Here is a 15,010-nt window from a genome sequence, read left to right on the forward strand (position 1 = left end):
AGCTGAAGCAAGAGAAGGAGGCTGATCTAACCCGCTACGAGGAGACCTGCTTCAACTGCTTCTACCAGGTGTGGAAGCTAAATAAACCCCTCAAGCTCGATTTTCTGACCGATGAGATCCAGGCAGAGGAGCTTGCCAGATGTGAGGCCAGGGCTGCTGAGGAAGCTGCTAATCCCACCGGTCCTGCACCTACCTCCTCTACACTATCATTCCGAGCGAGAGGAGCAGCTGATGCCGAGGAGGGGGTTGATCAGCCTACCAGAGCAGCACGCCAGTGACTCCTCATCCTGCTAGAGCGCACCTGCATGACTAGTTGTAGTCTTACCAGTTTTTATCATAGTTTGTTTTATTTTTATACTTTTTCTCTTATGATTGAGCAGCTTGACACTTGAACTTTACTTTTTTTCTTTTTTGACTGGCTTTAAACTTTTAAGTCTTTTACAAGTTTATTGTGAATAGTAAAGTTCCTATATGCCTTAAATTTCACATGAGTACTTAGTTTTCTAACTTAGAAATTCTAAACATTTCATAAGTCCATACTAAATATACTTCCTCATGCTCTTATTGCTCTAACATTTTATGAGTATAACTTTTATTATCACACGAATATCTGTTTCTAACTTAAAATTTTAAAAATTCTAAGTTATTTAAGCTTTGTCAAACAAGTTAGCTTAATGGCCTTTTTAGACTTCCAAATTTACAAGTCAGCCCAAAAACATATATCTTTGCTCAAGCTCTTATTGCCTGTGTAGAAGTACACACCAGTATACTCTATGTGCCCCCCAAGTGATTGAGGGTTAAAAAATCCTTGATCACTTGCTACTTGACCGAATTTGTCCGAGCAGTGACTACTCGTGAAACACATAGAATATACAAACATATTTCAGCAGTTAACCACTACAAAAACATGCAACTATTTAAACGTTGATCTTTCATCTCATGATACCGACCGGTTGAACACTGTCCGGTATATATGTATTTTCAGTTTTTTAGAAGACCTGTTTTGTTTAAATCATAATGACAGTTGAACACTGCCAAGCAAGAATAATCAACACATATGCAAAATTTGTAGCAAGATTCAACCACGCTGCGCGTGATCTCTTTTATTACTCGTAATAATAAATGACAAAACGTGTCTAACAACGAGTTTCAAACAAAATAACATTGTTCAAAATAACATGACTGGTTAGCAAATAGCCAGTCTACAAACAAAAACTTAAATAACAAGTTAAGCACTTGACACAAAGTCACTACTCTGTAAGCAATATTTATTGATAATATTTCCTCAAGTGCTCGCCGTTCCAGTAATTCCTGATCAGCTCTCCATTCAACCGAGCCAGCTTGTAGGTGCCGGGTGGCAAGACTTGCTCAATTTGATATGGTCCTTCCCAGTTTGGTCCTAGCACACTAGCTGTTGGGTCTCTGACAAACACCTTTCTGAGGACCAAATCTCTGGCCTGGAACTTTCGATCTCGGACTTTGGAATTGAAGTAGCGCGCCACTTTTTGCTGGTGAGCAGCAACTCTCAGGTTTGCCTCCTCTCTTCTCTCCTCGAGGAAGTCCAAGGATTTTGCTAGCAACTGATGATTCTCCTCTTGGTTGTACATGGTCCTTCTATGAGATGGAGGGTCTATCTCCATAGGTATCATGGCTTCATACCCATATGCCAAAGAAAATGGGGTATGTCCAGTTGCTGTTCGAGGCATAGTCTTGTATGGCCAAAGGACTTCTGGTAATTCTTTCGCCTAAGCACCCTTAGCTCGCTCCAGGCGCTTTTTCAGAGTGTCCTTCAATGTCTTGTTTACCGCTTCAACCTGCCCATTGGCTTGTGGATGGGCTACCGAGGAGAAACTTTTTGTGATGCCATGCTGAGTGCAAAAATCGGTAAATATGTCGCTGTCAAATTGGGTGCCGTTGTCAGACACTATCTTCTTAGGCAGTCCATAGTGACATATTATGTTCTTAACCACAAAGTCCAACACTTTCTTCGATGTGATCGTGGCTAATGGTTCGGCCTCAGTCCACTTAGTGAAATAATCTACTGCAACCACTGCAAACTGCACTCCTCCTTTCCCTTTGGGCAACTTCCCGATCAGATCAATACCCCATACTGCAAAAGGCCATGGACTTTGCATTTGCTTCAAGACGTTTGGGGGCGCTCTGGGCACTTTAGAAAATCTTTGGCATTTGTCACACCTCTTCACATATTCCATAGAGTCCTCGTTCATGGTAGGCCAGAAAAATCCTTGTCGCAAGATCTTTTTAGATAGACTCTGCCCCCCAGCATGATCTCCACAAAACCCTTCATGCACCTCAGCTAATAAATCTTTGACTGGTCGGGTGTTATGCACCTGAGTAGAGGTAAGGAATACCCTCTTCTATACAACACCCCATCCATCATGGTGTACCTAGCAGCTTGCCTCATAATCTTCCTTGCTTCATTACGCTCCTCTGGGAGGGTCCCTTGCTCAAGATAGGTGATGATGGGGGTCATCCAGGTGTCAGCTATCGTGATTGGCATGGCCTCTTGTTCATCAATGCTCGACTCTGCCAAGTATTCTACTGGTACTATATTCAGAGTTTCAGCGTCTTTTGCACTAGCTAGCTTCGCCAGAGCATCTGCATTAGAGTTTTGCTCTCGTGGTACTAGCTTGATGGTATACTCCTCGAACTGTGCTAGCAGATCTTTGGTCTTGTTTAAGTATGCCATCATGCGTAGGCCCCTTGCCTGGTACTCCCCCAAGATTTGGTAGACCACCAATTGGGAATCACTATTTACTTCCACCGACCGGGCACGTACATCTCTGGCCAGTCGCAAACCTGCTAGGAGGGCTTCATACTCCGCCTCATTATTAGAAGCATTGAATTCGAATCTCAGTGCACAATGAATTCGGTGCTTCTCTGGTGTGACTAATATAATTCCAGCCCCTGAATGATGCTCATTCGACGACCCATCAACAAAAAGTTGCCAAGTAGGAAGTTCTTCTTTTTGCCCAGTGAAACTCTCTTGTTGGTGGGGAACATCAGCGATCCCGGTACATTCAGCGATGAAATCTGCCAAAGCTTGGCCCTTAATAGCAGTCCTCGGCTGGTACTTAATTTTGAATTGGCCTAACTCAACGGCCCATTTCAGTAGCCGACCAGACGACTCCAGCTTCTGTAAAACTTGGCGTAGAGGCTGGTCAATAAGGACCTTAATGGGGTGTGACTGGAAGTATGGCCGCAATTTTCGTGATGCGAGTACCAAGCAGTAAGCCAACTTCTCGATCACGGGGTACCGGGACTCTGCTCCTATCAATCGCTTGCTAACATAATACACCGGGTGCTGTACTCTATCCTCCTCTCGTACTAAGGCAGCACTAACAGCATGCTCCGTGAGTGCTAGGTATAAACGGAGGTCTTCTCCATCAACTGGCTTAGAAAGGACAGGAGGTTGGGCCAAATGCTCCTTTATGGCCTGGAAAGCTTGCTCACATTCTGCAGTCCACTCAAACTTCTTGCCTCCTCTAACCAGGTTAAAAAACGGGACGCACTTGTCCGTTGATTTTGAAACGAACCTGCTTAGAGCTGCAATCCGCCCAGTCAAGCTTTGTACATCCTTTATTCTAGTTGGAGACTTCATCTCTATGAGGGCCTTTATCTTTTCTGGGTTTGCCTCTATTCCTCGGGAGTTCACAATAAACCTAAGAAATTTTCCAGAACCCACTCCAAATAAGCACTTGAGGGGGTTTAACTTCATGCTGTACTTTCTCAGTATTGCGAAGCACTCCTCTAAGTCTCGCACGTGCCCTTCAGCTTCCTTTGACTTCACCAGCATATCGTCTACGTACACCTCCATGCTCTTGTCGATTAAGTCACGAAACATACCGTTCACCAAACGCTGATAGGTAGCCCTTGCATTCTTTAGTTCGAAGGGCATAACCCTATAGCAGTATAGTCCTATATCTGTTCGGAAGCTGGTATGCTCTTCATCAGGAGGATGCATGCTGATCTGGTTGTACCCCGAATATGCATCCATGAAGGACAATGTCTCATGACCAGACGTCGCATCTACCAACTGGTCTATTCTTGGCAAAGGAAAGCAATCCTTTGGGCATGCTTTGTTCAGATCAGTAAAATCTACGCAAGTCCTCCACTTCCCGTTGGGTTTGGGCACAAACACTGGGTTTGAAACGCAGGCGGGGTAGTATGCTTCCCTGATAAACCCATTCTCCTTCAACTGCTCTACTTCCTCCTTAAGAGATTTTGCTCGATCCTTGTCAAGCAATCTCCTCTTCTGCTGCACTGCTGGATATCTTTCATCCACGTTGAGCACGTGGCTGATCATAGTTGGTGAGATACCCACCATATCCTTGTGAGACCAGGCGAAGACATCTTGATTCCTTCGCAAAAATTCTATCAGCTGTGCTCTCACCTCTGCTTTCAACTTTTTTCCAATTTTGACCCCTCTCGTCGGGTCATTCTTATCTATAAGGACCTCCTCTAACTCCTCGGACGGTCCCACATCACTTTCATAATCCCCAAAGCGAGGATCAATGTCCCTTCCCTCGCTTTGGGCAACGCCTTATTTGGTGACTTCATCACCGGATGGGGTCTTCTGCTCCTTTAAACTAAGAGTGCTCTCTTGGTCAAACTCCTCTAACATTTCTTCATCGGTTACAACTGCAAGACTCTGGTCGACATCCATCTTGTCCACCTCCTCTCTCTCAACGCATACAGTCATATTGCTCTCCTTGGCCCCCTTCTTTGCCTTAGCTACCGAGGCATTATAGCACTCTCTAGCCTCCCTCTGGTCTCCTTGGACACAGCCTATGCCAGCACTGGTCGGGAACTTCATAGAAAGGTGCCAGATTGAAACTATCGCATGTAAGTTTGTGAGCAGTGGTCGACCAATAACCACATTGTAGGCGGACGGGCAATCAACAATAAAAAACTCGGTCATTACGGTTTCATGCTTGGGAGCTTCCCCCGTCGTGACTGGCAACTTGATTGTCCCAGCTGGTGACAATCCTTCTCCAGTAAACCCATAAATGACTTAAGAGCACGACTTCAAGTCATTGATAGATAGCTTCATCTTCTTGAAGGATGACTTATAAATAATGTTTACAGAGCTCCCTGTGTCGACCATACATCTCTTCACTTTCATATTAGCAATTTGGACTGTCACAACAAGAGGGTCATTGTGAGGATACCTCACATGTCGAGCATCTTCTTCAGTGAAAGTGAGGGACTCACTTTCATATCTTGGGTTCTTCGGTGGTCGCTCCTCCACTGTCATGACTTCGGAAGTGGATGCCGCATCCAATTCGTGACGAAGGGTGCGGGCATACCTCTCCCTCTCCTTGTTGCTATCTCCAGCAAGATGTGGTCCTCCACATATAGTATCTAGTGTGAAGTCCACAGGTTCAGGTTGCAAAGGTGGGGATCGCTGCCGCTTGAACCCAGGATTGTTGTTGCTCCCCTCTCCTTGGGTCTTTTCTGCTCGATACTTTTTTAGCTTCCCCGACCGGAGGAGAAACTCTTTCTCATCTTTGAGATGATTACACTCATTCGTGTCGTGACCATAGTCTCCATGGAAGCGACAGAACTTGTTCATATCTCTCTTACTCATCTCTTTCTTGATTGGTGGGGGTTTCCGGTAAGGGACCTCTTGGTGGCTGGCCAAATAGATCTCCGCTCGGCTTGCTGAAAGAGTGGTGTAGTTGGTGAATCGAGGTTCATACTTAGTAGGCTTGTCGTTTGGTTCTGACTTAGCCTTCTTCTCATTGTGGCGGTCAGACCTGTTATTCCCACGTTTCTTACCACCACCTTAATCATTCCCACCATTCTTGGGGGGATCATTCGACCCGCTCGGATTGTTCAATCTATTTTCTCCCTTCTCAATTGCATCATCCAACTGTCCCACAAAGGACTTCGATAGATAATGCCCGAAGAGATCGCCACCATCTTCCCCTCATCTCCAACCGCAGTAGCTCGGCTAGCTTATCTCATGAACCTTTGAATGTAGTTCTTGAGAGACTCATCTTTTCCTTGCCTAATATCCACCAAGTGATTGGCATAAACAGGAGGGGTTCGAGCAGTACTAAACTACCTGCAAAACTCCTTCCTAAAAATCTCCCAAGAAGTGATGGAGTCTGGTTTAAATTTCCAGTACCACTCTTGGGCAGTGTTTGACAATGTGGTGGGGAAGACTCTGCAGCGATAGTCATCACTCACCCCGAGCAGCTCCATCTGATCTTCAAACTTCCCAACGTGTCTTACCAGGTCTGCCTTTTCTGTATAAACTGGCAGTACCGGTGCTTTGTATTTCGCTGGTGGTTGAGCTGCTCTAATTCGAGCACAAAAAGGGCTGCCACTTCTGTGGTCTACCGGATCAATCGCAGCTGGTTGTTTTGACAAACTCTGAACTGTTGCTGTCAAAGCATCAAGCTAGGCTTGGATGCTTGGGGCCACTGGTGGGGACTCACTTTCGGGACCGCCTGGTCGGGTGTTCCTATCCGGCAAACCATCATCGAGTATTTCTACTCGACTGGTAGGACGGATTGGCTCTTGCCCTTCGACTGGGACGGTCCTCCTTTTATCATCAATGACGTTCCTCAGGTCCTTCTGAGTGGTGTGCTTTCCCAACCGATCGAACACCGTACTCCGAGTCTTCTTGGATGGTTTGCTGGGTGGAACGTGCTCCTTGCCACTGCGCTGGTTGGGATGCCTTGGTGGCCTTCCTGTCTGAGCTGGTCGATCCTCCCCTCCTCGATGGTTATTATTATTCTTCTCCTTAGAATGGTTAGTGTGATGACTGTCAGCTTCATCACGCCCATGCCCATCTTTGAAGTGGGAAGTCTCATTGCCACGAGGAGCTTTATTGTGCTCCTGCTCAGGAGGTGTTTTCTTGCTGCCTGACTTGTGACTCCCTGATCTGGAAGTCTCTGATCGGTGGCTCCTTGAGGGGGTTTTGGAGTTCCCCCTTTGAGTTAAGGCAGTGCGTGATCGGGCTCTGTTAATCCCAAAAGAGGGTGTTTTAATATTTAAACTCGCAAGTGCACGAATCGTTTCAGAATATAATGTTCATGTAAGTACGAGGTCGAACCCATGGGAGTTGACTAACATCAAAAGAAACTATTTCAAACAAAGCAAGAATATTCTAACCTAGTTCCAAATATTTGATGAGATTTTGTTTTAGAAAAATAAAAGACAAGTAATAAAAAGATTTAAGATTAAATAGAAAAATGGTTTTCAAATGAGATAAGTAAAATAAGATTATTAAGATATTAGAATCCACAAAATGCAAGTTCAATAGTATTTATAAGTATATTGATTCCCAAGTTTAGATATAGTTGAAATAAATCACACTATATTTTTTTCAAAATACATTTTCTATTCAAGCACAAGTTACTTTAAAAAAGGTAGGATTTTTCTTCACTTATATAAGATATAATTTCTAAGCATTAGTTGTGTTACAACCTAATGAAACTACAAAAAATCAAAGAGATTATGTTTAGGAAAAATATGATACTTATGCTCTAAGAATTAGATGTGAACAATTTAATGAAAAACATTTAATCAAAGAATATCATATTTTTACATAATGAAGAACTAAGTGTAATATGCTTTAACAATCAACACTAGATGAAAAATGCATATCTTTGATAGAAAAATCCATAAACAATGTTGTACAAATGGGAAATCAACATACAACAAAAAAAATACTATCTAGTTACATTTTGCTTCATCATCATCTTAATAATCTTTGAAAAAGATTAGAAGCTCATAACTAGATTGAAATAAAAATTACAAAATAACATACTTGACATGCTCTTCAAAAGATGAAAATGGTAGAGAGAAAATAGTGAAAAGAAGAGAGAAAAATATGTGTAGAAGATGTTGAAAAGATGAAGAAGAGTTCCCCAAATGGTCTTACAATACTCTATTTATAGGAAAAATTTGGAGATTAAATTAATCAAAATAAAATGAATAAATTGATTAAATTAATGGTGTTGGGAAGTGGTAGGATAAATAGAGTAAGTGTAAGAGTATTGGAAAGATGAAATATTTGGTTGGGTAAAAGATTAGTGAAAAGCTAGGGTAAAAAAATAAATTAGGAATGCTTATTTAGGTAAGAAAAATAGGGAAGAGTAAATTGATATTTGAGTGAAAAATATTGGGAATGAAAACATGATTTTATGGCCTTTTTTTTGTGGCTGTGGCAGCTTGGTTGACTAGCTGAATTGGGCCAAATAGCTTATGGCTGATGGAGGCTTCTGGTGGGCCGAATTGATGGAGAAGCTGGCGGAATGGGCCTGTGTTGGGCTTCGGTGGAGAGCTGGCCGCTGGGTTCATTGATGCTGGAGGGTTGGGTGCATATGTGAGGTGCTGGCATGTGGATGAAGGCTTGGGCAGCTGGAAGAAGCAATTGCATCATGTGATGCTTGGCTGGATAGGTGGAGTCAACGTGGGAAGGCAGGTGGAGGAGCTGCATGGGGTTGTTGGGCTTGGGCCCAAATGAGGCTTTTCATAAATGCCAACTCTTTGTCTTGTTTTCTTGAAAATGCCATATTATCCTTCATTTTTCTTTCTTTTTAAGAGCATACATTCCCTACAAAATAAATATAAAATAAATCATAATACAATATTTTCAACTATAAAATAAATCAATTTAATTCTTTGAAAATATTAATTATAACTTAATTTATATTTTACATTTAAGTTCAATAATACAACATTTTTTTACCACTAACTTAACAATAATAATTCAAATAATTAACTACAACATTTTACAACAAAATACTTATAAAAACACACAAAAATATATAAAATCATGATAAGACTACTAAATTCAAAATTACATAAAAACTTAATAAATCAATTAAAAACTCAAGAATTAAGCAACAATTAGCACATAAAAAGTGGTAAAATAACTTTATTTTGTAGAGTTATCAGGCTCCGTCCTCCTCATGACCAGGTGGGTTACTACCACCCCTGCCTGGCCTATCAGTTTTCTTACGACCAACTTCTGTGGTCCTTGCCTCTGTGGTGGCTGCCACCCCAGGTGCAACCTGGGCATTGGCTCGGGTCAGCTGCGTAGCTGCCTCCAGAGCGAGTGTAGCTTCGCGATGTCGCCTGTCAGCCTCCTCCTGCTGTCGACGGAGCTCCTCACTCCTAGCGTCCATCTCCTGTTTCTGCTGCTCGAATGCGGCGTTCTGCGTAGCCATTTCCTCAGCGAACGCCTCCTGCCTGGCGTTGAACTAAGCCATCTCCTCCTGGAAGGCGCTCATGGCTTCCTGGAGCTCTTCAACTTCTGGTGCTACGTCCTCGAGTACAACTCTGGGCTCAGTTTCACACTCTTGAACGCTAGGACCTTCTGATCTAGCATGCTCTTTAAAGGAGCTCATCTTCTTGGAGGCTGCATTGGTGTTCTTAGGCGCCATATTGCCTCAGGGACCGTCTGTTCTTCTCTTCAGGTTATCAATGAAAGCACCAAAATGTTGATTGCGTTTTTAGCCAACGACGTGAGAACGTCAAAAACGACAAACCTTCAAGAGAATTCAAACGACACAGACAATTTAATAAAGAAAATAAAGAACACACGCAATTTTTATAGTGGTTCAGCCCCGATCAGTCGGTAATAGCTTAATCCACTTAGAGATTTTATTATTTTATCTACACTCAAGATCAGATGAACCAGTGTCAACTGAGTTTCTTCAGTGTAAATTCTCAGAATACAAAGGAATTCTCTCTCAAGAAAACACACTTTCTCTCTCTAGAAAACTCAGACCAAAAATTCAAATTGCCAAAAGTCCTTTTCTGATCCCATCAACCCTCTATTTATAGGCTTGGGATCAGAAATTGATATCCCCTAGTCTCGGGATAGTTTATTATTCGTATTATATTTAAATTACAAGAAGTATTCAAAATACAACAGAATCCTCAATTTGAGTGAAGAATGAGAGATTCCCGCGTATGCCCAGTCTGAGTCTTGCTGAAACCGTTTTTGGGAATTTGACGCAGTCTAGTCTATTTGGTTGATGAATATTGTCTTCTGGTCGAACACATGCATGTTGGATACCCACAAGTGCTGGTCGGACATATGCATGCCATTTCTTTATTTGGACAACCATGCACTTGCTGGACATATGCATAAGGACCAGACCCTTGTCTCTCCTCGGACCAAAGTCCGACCACATCTTGGACTACTCCTCGGACCAAAGTCCGACCACACCTTGGACCTCCTCGGACCAAGGTCCGACCACACCTTGGGCTCTCCTCGGACCAAGGTCCGACCACCACCCTTGGGCTGTCCTCGGACCAAGATCCGACCACCACCCTTGGGCTCTCCTCGGACCAAAGTCCGACTACATCCCAAGGCCTCCTGGGACCAAGGTCCGACCACACCATTGGGCTCTCCTCAGACCAAGGTCCGACCACACCTTGGGCTCTCCTCGGACCAAGGTCCGACCACCACCCTTGGGCTCTCCTTGGACCAAGATCCGACCACCACCCTTGGAATGCTTCTCGGAACAAAGTTCGACCGGACACACCCTAGCCCAAGTACTCTCCTCGGGTGCACTTGGCTTGGACATGACACTTCTTAAGCAGTCAAAACTCCTCACTGATGTACTGGGCTGCTGCTAAGCCAGATCACCCAACTATTCCATGCCACCTGTCATTTCTATTGCCACATCATCATTTTCAAATTTTTGGGATAACACAATCAATCCACATTTAAGTGATCTTTTAATTGTGCTAAATCCTATATGTGCAAGTCTAACATGCCACAAATTAATAGAATTTGAGTCAAGCATATAACAAGAAGAACAATAAGCTTTATTGGTCACATTGTCAATAGAAGTACAAAGTTTACACATGCCATCATATGCATATCCCTTTCCCACAAATACATTTCCCTTTGACAAAGTAAGCTTATCGGAATCTATCACAGCCTTGATTGTTGTTTTACCAAGCAAATTACCACTCACAAGGTTTCTACTCATTTTCGGTACATACACAACATTGGAGAGTTGAATCTTCTTGCCGGATGTGAAGAACAAATATATAGTCCCCTTTCCTTCAACCTTGGACCTTTTCTCATTTCCCATTTGTATCTCATGCCCTTCCTTTTAAGATTCAAAGGTCTTGAATACAGATCTATGACATGTAACATGAATGGTGGCACAAGTGTCATACCATCATCCATTCACCTTCCATGAATGACATTAACTTTACTAAGTGTTGCCACTAGCTCTTCTTTGGTAAAGTTGACTCTTGCTTCATTTTTATGGTTCCTCTTGAACCTAAAATCTCTAGAAAAGTGGTCATTCTTGCCACACACAAAGCAAGGTCCTTTGGAACTTTTGAATTGTCTCTCATTGTTCTTAGGCCCTAAGGGTTCTTGACCATTGCCCTTGTTCTTACCAATTCATTTGCCCTTGTTAGGAGGATTTGCCACCACATTGGCCTTTGAAGTCTCACCTTTAGATTCATCCTCGTTCTTATCTCTATAATGAGATTCCTCCTCAATCCTCAAATGTTTGAGGATTTCATCCAATGAAATATCCTCATTCTTATGGAGGATCTTCTTCCTATAGCCCCTCCAAGATCGACGCAACTTGGCTATTATGGCACCAACAAGGAATTATTTTGAACAAAGTTAGTACCATCAAATCTATCCAGCCTAACCAAGTATTGAGTCATGAACTTCAAAGCTGAAAATGAGTTAGATTCTTCCATGATGTTGTATCTCAGATAATAAAGAATTAGATTGTTGCGGGAGAGTGAGATTACACAACCATAATATCTAAAATCTACACAAAATTATGCTTGACAGAGACCAAAGAAAGATTGAGAAAGAAGATGCAAACCCTGGTATTGGAACACAATTCTTCAACCTTGATGATGCTTCAAAACCCTTGTTGAATCCACCACTTTGAACTTCTTCTTCCTTGTAAAAACACAACCAAAGACTTATACACGATTTGTATCACTATCCTAATTCTCTATTTCCTAGCCCACCATATATGCATGAGGCTTTTTCTAAGAGGAAATGGGAATTGGGATTGAACAAGCCTTAAACTCACATAGTCAGGCAATTTCTTTATGAGTTTCTGTTAGAGAATATTATTTTATTGCTCAATGGAAAAGTGGAAAAACCAAAAATACAACTCTATCCAAAAATACAATGGACAAGATAATATTGATTAAATAAGTATTACAACTCAATTGCTCAAAATACAAGTAAATAAAAAGATGTAGAAGAGGAAGGTTACAAACTCAATACTATAATAATACAAGTAAATAAGAAGAACAAGAAGAACAAAAGAAAGAAAACACAAACAAACTCTCACACAACCAAAGTGTAGAGTAGTGGGGATCACCAACTTGAACAAGGTTCAAGACCTTTGTCCAAAAGCTTATTTACCCCTATTCTCTAAGCACTAAGGGATCTCTCTAGGAAATAGCTCTCTGGAATAATCAAGCCTCAAGGTGTATTTTTCAGCCAAGTGCTTTGCGGATGAAAAATGGTGTGTCTTACAAGTGAGCATTAGGCTCCTATTTATAGAGTTTTGAGACACCCTTTGAATTTCAAATTCCACCAACCCCCATGGCTGTTACCAATGATTAATTGGATGTTTTATGGAATTAAAATAGAGATTTGGGAGTTACTTGGCTGTTGGAAACGTTCAAAATTGGATAAAAACCAAAGTTGGAAAATGCTGTCAGCCGCTCAGGCCGCGGCCTGAAAAACACGAGCCGCGGCCTACGGTGTGTTTTAGCCTATTTTTGCCTCTTAGGCCGCGGCCTGAAAAACATAGGCAGCGACCTAAGTCGTTTTTTCAGCAACCAATTTTCCAAATTTGCCAAAACGTTCCAAATTCATTCCCACTTGATTTTGTAACTTCCATACACATTATGGGAGTTAAAATCACATCTCTAACATCCATATTTCACATATATCTTTAAGAAATTCAAATCAAAATGTGTAATATCAAATCTACACATTATTGGGTAATATTTGGGAGTTACAAGTTTGTAACTCCAAAAAATGTCACATTTGGGCACATACATGTGTCCAATTTTGTGACTCTCAATAATATGTTACAAGGTGTGACAAATCACTTTTGTGTGACAAATCACATTTGTGTGACAAATCACATTATGTCACATTATTTAATCTAACATTATATTATTTAAAATAATATAACAGTTTCTTTGAGAAAACTTGAGATCTTGAAAACTAGAGAGAGAGGTTAGAGAGAGATTTGAGAGAGTAATCAAGTCTATAAAACTCTATGAGAACCCTTTCATAGATTAGGCACAATCATTAGTTCTAACCAAAGAGGCGACACATCGCCACCTCCTCTAACTTGTGACCCCTCCAACAGGCCTAAAATTGCTCCAAATGCTACCAAACTTTTTGGAGATCCTTAGAAACACGTACACGTGGGACTCAAAAACACAGTTTTTAAGTACCTACAATTGAAAATCAAATTTATGTGAAATTTACTAATTTTTTTATACCTAGCTTGTATAACAACACTTATCTTTTGTATTTAACCAACCATAACACGACCTATAGTGAGAATTTTGACAGAGTTTTCTTACCTCAAAAACTCTTAGAAAATCACTCACATAAGGTTCTATTTATAGGTAAATACTAGGGCAACCAAAATAGGGTTGTTACCATTTTTGATTTAATTATTTAATTAAATAAATAAGTGTATAATTTGAGCAACTATGTAACGACCCGGGTTTTCCAGACTCGATAATGCGGAAATATAAATGTTTTCATTTAACAAAATGTCTTAAAAACCTATATAAAAAAAACTTTTTAAAAAGTCGTATGGCCATACTTAACATTTAATACAAACATATTTTATGAATAGTAAAATGAGCATAGTTTATGAAAATAACAAACATTTTCAAAACAAAACGGCTTCCCAAAGAGGTCGGTCTACATGTACATTCGCAAGGTAGACTCCAACGCTCACTGCTCTCCCTTGCCCTTGTTCTTACCTACAACAGGAAACAGCTAGATAAGCGAAAATGCTTAGTAAGTTCAACTTTAAAAACAAAAGCATGCAGAGAAGACAGGTGGTCACTGACCAAGTTATTGTCCACAGATAACAATAGCTCACAAAAATTAGGGTTCCGGATCATCCGGACCTTACGCAATCAATTTCAAGAACTCAAAAGCGTCCTGGCAAACTTATGGTCATGCCTGATAACCACTGGCAAACTATTTCATATAAACAGATAAATCCCTGCACTGAGAAAAAATCCCAAAGCAAGCAAATATAATTTATCACAACTATTTCTTATAAACCTATCAATCCCTGCACTCAGAAAATCCCAGAGCAAGCAGATATAATATATAACAATATAATTCGAGACCAACGCTCGATAATTTCCAAAAATTTGGGCGTAACATGCCCTCCAGCATAAATGCTAATCTGTAAGAGAGAACCATGTCTCAACACTAAGATCTAGCCAATAAATATCCCCATCAAGGGTAACTATCGCGTTACCTAGGGCATCGCTACTTATCCAAGAGTAAATCCCTCACAAGGGTAACCATCAAGTTACCTAGGGCATCACTACTTATCCAAGAGTGTAATCGAAGTTACATGAGTTTACAGAGACTTCTATGTTAATCAATGGTGCTGGTGAGCAGTTGCCTCTAGGGTGTTCAACCTCACTCAAACTTGGCAACCCCTAGTATCTCTAGGTACTCTCACTGAATGGCCAATATTCACGGCTACTATCCGGGAATAACTTATTAGAGTACTTTCTCGGGTTCTAACCGTTCACTGATTAAGTAAGCATGAGGGCCCCTAGGTCCCATTCATTTTGGCGCCCCTAGGTTTAAACTAGCAATCCTCAACTCTTGGCCACTCATCGCGGTAATGAACCGGACATAAATAAAATCAAGCAGTGTGAAGGGGATCAGCCATCTAGAATATGACGGATATCTACCAGTCATATTTTCTGAATCAGCACCAACTAGACTAATGTCTCT

This window comes from Humulus lupulus, chromosome 7 (assembly GCF_963169125.1).
Source record: "Humulus lupulus chromosome 7, drHumLupu1.1, whole genome shotgun sequence".
NCBI classification, from domain to species: domain Eukaryota; kingdom Viridiplantae; phylum Streptophyta; class Magnoliopsida; order Rosales; family Cannabaceae; genus Humulus; species Humulus lupulus.